General features: G+C 42.0%; 1 pseudogene; it reads right to left on the reverse strand.

The window, feature by feature from the left end:
* Positions 1-5552, reverse strand: part of LOC101436456 (transcription initiation factor TFIID subunit 9-like) — a 20402-nt pseudogene extending 14850 nt beyond the window's left edge.
* Between the last annotated feature and the right edge of the window lie 448 nt (positions 5553-6000).

A 6000-nucleotide genomic window follows, 5' to 3' on the forward strand; every position in this document is an offset into this window, starting at 1 on the left:
AGTGATACTTTGAACGAAATCAAAACATTAGGACTTTCTGAGATGTGCTTTTCAGTTTCCCAGCACTAGGTGGCGCTGACCTCATAGTGTTGACCCATGTTTTACCACCGGTTTTCCAAAAGATACTGACTTGTAGATAGGAAGAAGTGGTTTCTTGCATTCATTATGTAAGCTGAGGGCAGAGTATGTAATGGTTATAAGGACAAAAATAAGTGTTGCTAATATTTTGCCCAGCTTCTGTTGGTTAGTACTCTAGGCATTTTGGCAAGTTTTTTTGGTCGATGTGGTTTAATCCACAAACTGCTTAGAACAGTAGAAAATAATAGGTGGCAATTTAACAGGATGTGAAATTCTTTAATGGAGTGTTTGAAAGTGAGGAGTATGAGCTATGGAATTAGACAGATCAACAATTATATAAAATGGGGATATTAATACTCCCTTCACGGTATTTTCTTTAACAAACTATTGTTTGTTGAGTACTTACTATATACCAGGCACTAGGTTTAACCCTTTATATGGCTCATCTAATTCAATCATCCCCATATCCTATGAATTGAGTTTGCCAGTTTAAAAACAAAACCTTCCTCAAAACCCTAAATCCCTCTCTAGATGCCTTCCCTTCACAGTCAAACTCCTTGTTAATTTTTACTTTCTCTATTTCCTCTCCTCCCACTCACTTTTCTACTCTCTACATTGTGACTTCTACCCTGTAGCAGTTTGGTATTGTTTATGAATTCCAAAAATAGATATTGGATTATGTCTGTGAACTGGTCTGTTCCTCTGGGCATATTAGATTGGATTGGATTCAGAAGTTTCACTTTTACTTGATTGAATGATGACTGGGGCCTTGATTGGCGTCAGTAGGTCATTGAGTCCTACGGTGATGGGTTGTTGAGAAAACGACATGGCAGAGGAGAAAGTTGGAGTTTAATGCGGGAGCCCTGTGAAGTAAACACACAGAGAAGCAGATACATGAGGAAGGAGAGATGGCTCCATTAGACATGGCAGAGGCCCCAGGAAAAGAGCCAAGCCATTAGCCTGATAGTCTATAGCTGGTCTGGTGGAGAGAACAGAGCAGCTGAACCCAGAAAGAAATGAGCCCTGGGAGAGAGACAAGACTTAGCCTAGCCTACAGGTAATATTGGAAGAAGCTGGGACAATGCAGCCTTAAAAGGAAGAGGAAGACTGAACCCTTGCAGACCTTGGCAGCCATCTTGCTCCAACATGTGGCAACAGACTGGTGAGGGAAGTAACTTATGCTTTCCGTCTGGTAATTGTAAGCGTCTACCCCAAACAAAAACCAACAGATTTCTGGTACTTTGCATCAGCACCCCTTTGGCTGACTAATACACACCCCCTCTGCTGCGTCAGAACAGTTTTTTCTAAGGTAATTTCTTCCTTTCCACACTGTGAACCTCTTTATAGCATTCTCTCCCCATGGCTTCCCAATTTTCTTCCATCCTCTCTGATCACCTCTTCAGTTTTGGTAGTGGTAGTGTTTGTTTGTTTCCTGCTTGACCAACATGTGCTCTTTAAGGCCTAGTCCTAGACTCTCTTCTCCCTCAGTCTTCTTTTCTTACATGAACTCATTTACACCAGCACCAATTACTACTTCTATACAGCTGATGAATACATTCACACCAGAGCCCTGACCTTGGGAGCCGATACATATAACCACTTACTTGATATCTCCACTCAGGTGTGTCAGAGGTACCGCCAGTTGCCCAGAACTGAGCTCATGATCGTTACCTTCCCATCATAGTTGTTTTTTCCCAATATTTTCTTGCTAATAAATGGTATCACCATCTAGTCAGTAATGTATCCTGAAATTTAGGTTGGTGACCTTCCATAACTTCCTTTTTCTCAACTCCCATATCCAATCTATCACCCACTCTGGTTGATTTTGTCTCCTAAGTATCTCTCAATCCATGTATCTGTCTCTAGTTCTCCTGTCACCACTCTCTAGGCAACCATCATTCTTCACCTTCTAGCTCTTCTTGTATCCAATGACAATACTTTAGAGGTCTGGAGGAGAATCCAGATCAGACAGACATCAGGATCAGTGGGGATTCTCAAAAGGTGAGGTAACATAGCAGGAAGTCTCAGTCACAGCCAATACTCAAAGTCATATGGACCAACTATCACAGAGGAGAATTAGGGCTGGGAAGAGCCAAAGGATGTCTTCAACTGGGCATTTGTGGGATCCCTTGACCTTAATGAGCTATGGAAGTTCTTTTCCCTCTCTGAACCTCATTTCCTCATATGTCATACAAGGACCCTTTTTCCTTCTCAAATTGTATGTTTCTGTGGTTCTAATAAATGCTGTACAAACACATCGCGTAGGAAAGTCTTATAAGGTCTAGGGCTCCATATCTACCTTCCATGGTCCCCCAGATAATCTCCCCAATCTATCCAATTGGGGAAATTGCATCTGGGGCTTATCCCTTTACTTATAAGAATTTGCTGGCTCTGTTCAATGCAAACCTATCTGTCCATTTGCAGAGAGAGAAATTTCATAGCCAGGGTAGGCTTCATGGATAGACAACCTTTATCATCAGTTGTGTAGCACCCCATACTCAGAAGGGCCCCCACACTTGGTTTAGTGCTATCCTGTTACTATCTCGAAATTCTTAATAATTTTATCTTTAAACTCATATGTTTTGTTGGTGAAGTCTTGTGGGACAATGTAGTATGCATGTGAGCAGAGGAGATACATGCAATACACATGTCCACTATTCCTTGCCACTCCATTTGTGTATAGTTTTTGCAATGCCCCATAAGCACAGAATTCTAATGGAACCATTTTGCATGAGTGTTCAGCAAGACTCAAAAAATACAAGGTGAGTGGTTTTTGGAAGCACCTTATCATAGAAGGAAAGAAAAAAAGGGAGCAATTCACAATTTCTTTTCCTTTCAGTCCTTCCTTACTCATCAGTAAGCCAATTCAGAAAGTGTTGGTAGAATGAGTCTATCAAAGAATGAAATAAAAACAGTTGAGTTGATTTTGTGCAGTGTTTCCATTGTTATTCTAAAAATGAAATACATAAGCATGTATGAGCTTTGAAACATAAACTGTGTAATTTTGGTAATTCTGCATATAAGTTTAATGTTTTTAAATTTGTACTTAAAACTAGCATTGCACAATATAAAGAGGAAGGTAATTTTTTAATTTTTAATTTTTCTTTACTTAGAATGACATTAAATCACAAATAACAGGCTCCATGACAAGTTAAAAGAGTCCATAGATTAAAGGAAAAAGCTTTATATTTAGTACCTCTAACAGCAATTTTTTCCTACCCTTTGAACAAGGGGCCCAACATTTTCATTTTTTACTGGGACCCACAAGTTACATAACTGTCCCTGACTAAAATTGCTAAAATATAACTGTATTTTCTATAACTCAGTTTGATTTCTGCTTGATGCAAAACCTTAATTATTTCCACTCAGGGAAACTCAGTCAAATTCAATAATTTTTTGTGGCCTTACTTAGTTTTTTGTTTTTTGGTTTTTGTGTTTTTTTTGAGGTACTAGGCTGGGACCTTGTATGTGGGAAGCTGGTGCTCAACCACTGAGCCACATCAGTTCTTCTGAGTTGGTTTTTTCATTTGTTTGCTTATCATTTGTTTTTGTTTGTTTGTTTGTTTTTAGAAGGCACCAGGTACCGAACCCAGGACCTCCCATGTGGGAGGCAGGTGCTTAATGGCTTGAGCCACATCTACTCCTCTGTTGCCTTAGTTTTAAAACTCAGATAAGTATTCTGGATGCTACCCATCCTGCCCCATCAGGTTCTATCAAACTTGTGTGGCATCTAAGCAGGTTTCTTGTTTGTGGTCATCCTTGGCCAGGATCTGCTACTGATGTCAGTCTTGTGTCAAATATTTTTTATAGTCTTCTATATCCACAGCATTTTATGAGGTAATGACAACTAATTGAGGCTCTCTTCTAAGTTCTTTACTTATTTTATTCATTTAATCTATCCAACTTTTATTATAATACATTCATTTTACAGGTGGGAAAATTGAGACGCAGAGGGTCAGGTAAATTGCCCAAGGACACACAGCCAGGAACTGGCAGGCACACTAGCTCTAGAATCTGCTCTCTTAACTAAAGACTGCACTGGTTGTCAATCTGGTTATAATCTTGGTTATAATGAATATTTTTTACTGGAAGGGAGTGGGTCTTACAGAGAAAGTTTACTTGGTTAATACATTCAGCAAACTTTATTCAAGAGAGATAAAATGGGAAAAGTGTTGTGACAAGAGAGTCTAGGAGGCCTTCAGCTAGATACAGAGTCTCACACAGGAAAGGCCCGGGCTTTAGGGATGTGGGCAGGTCTGTCCTCAGCCATTCAGCACCATATGCACAAGCTCTTCAGAGTTTGATAGAGGGCAGCAGACTTGGCCCTGTGGTTAGGGCGTCCGGCTACCACATGGGAGGTCCGAGGTTCAAACGCTGGGCCTCCTTGACCCTTGTGGAGCTGGCCCATGCGCAGTGCTCATGCGCGCAAGGAGTGCCCTGCCATGCAGGGGTGTCCCCCGCGTAGGGGAGCCCCACGTGCAAGGAGTGCGCCCAGCGCGAAAGAAAGTGCAGCCTGCCCAGGAATGGCGCCGTTCACACGGAGAGCTGACACAACAACAAAAAAGAAACACAGATTCCCGTGCCCCTGACAACAACAGAAGCAGATAAAGAAAAGGCAGCAAATAGACACAGAGAACAGACAACCGGGGGCGGGGGCGGGGGGGGGGGGAAGGGGAGAGAAATAAATAAATAAATCTTTAAAAAAGAAAAAGAGTTTGATAGAACCACTATTCTCCTCGTGTTCTGCTACCAACATCTCTACTTCCTCTGTCATCCTCTTACCTAGTGTGAAAAGGACATGTTGGATCTCAGCACCCATCCTAGTTCCATTCCCTTCCTTGTCAAACACCTGAACTTTCAACATAGTCTTCATAGGTGCCTAGTCCCTGTTCTTGGCCACAGTCTGCCCCATGGACATGGAGTGCTCAAAGTCCACCTTCCCATTCATCTCCTCACTCTTGGGGTACCCCAGGACCATCAGCATCTCAGCATTGGCAGGCTCCTGGCCCAGGGCCCTCATCACATCACCACATTGGCTGTACAGGATCTTGCCATCACCTGTTCATCCAAACAGCTGGAAGGCCCTCTTCAGCTCTGCAGCCTGGTCTTCCTTGAGGTCACACATCTTGACTGTTCAGCTCTGCAGGACCTTTTCCTGCCATGATGAATGTTTTTTTGCCCCTTGCCCCATAGGTGATAAGTTTGACTTGTTAATTTATTTTTTTAAGATTTATTTTATTTATTCCCCTCCCCTCGCTTGCGCTCGTTTTCTGCTCTGTGTCTGTTCATTGTGTGCTCATCCTGCTTTTTTTAGGAGGCACTGGGAACCAAACCTAGGACCTCCCATGTGGGAGGGAGGCGTCCAATGGCTTGAGCCACCTCCACTCCCGTTTGTTGAATCTCTCATTGTGTTTTCTTGTTGTTCTTTTCGTTGTGTCATCTCGTTGCATCAACTCACCACACCAGTCCATCATGTCAGCTTGCTATCTTGCTTGTCTTCTTTACGAGGCACGGGGAACCAAACCTAGGACCTCCCTTGTGGTAGGTGGGTACCCAAATGCTTGAGCCACATCCGCTAACTGACTTGTTAATTTTGTAAGAGGATTTTTTGCATCTGTATTCATAAGAGAGTTTGACCTATAATTTTTATTTTCCTGCACTTTTCTTATTTGGAAGGAGGTATCAACGTTATGCTAACCTTATATAATGAGTTACATAGCTATCCCTCTTTTTCTAGTCTCTGAAAAAACTTTGTAAGAGCTTATTTGTTATATGAAGTTTTGTTAGAGCTTGCATGTAAAACTGTCTGTTCTGGTGGCTTTGAGTGTGGAGAGATTTATTTAACAAGCTTCTACCAAGCAGATATTGTATACTCTACTTGAGGCAGCAGCCTCATGCAAGGAGCTCTGACTGGCACATGGT

Source organism: Dasypus novemcinctus, chromosome 9, assembly GCF_030445035.2.
Source record: "Dasypus novemcinctus isolate mDasNov1 chromosome 9, mDasNov1.1.hap2, whole genome shotgun sequence".
Classification (NCBI taxonomy): Eukaryota; Metazoa; Chordata; class Mammalia; order Cingulata; family Dasypodidae; genus Dasypus; species Dasypus novemcinctus.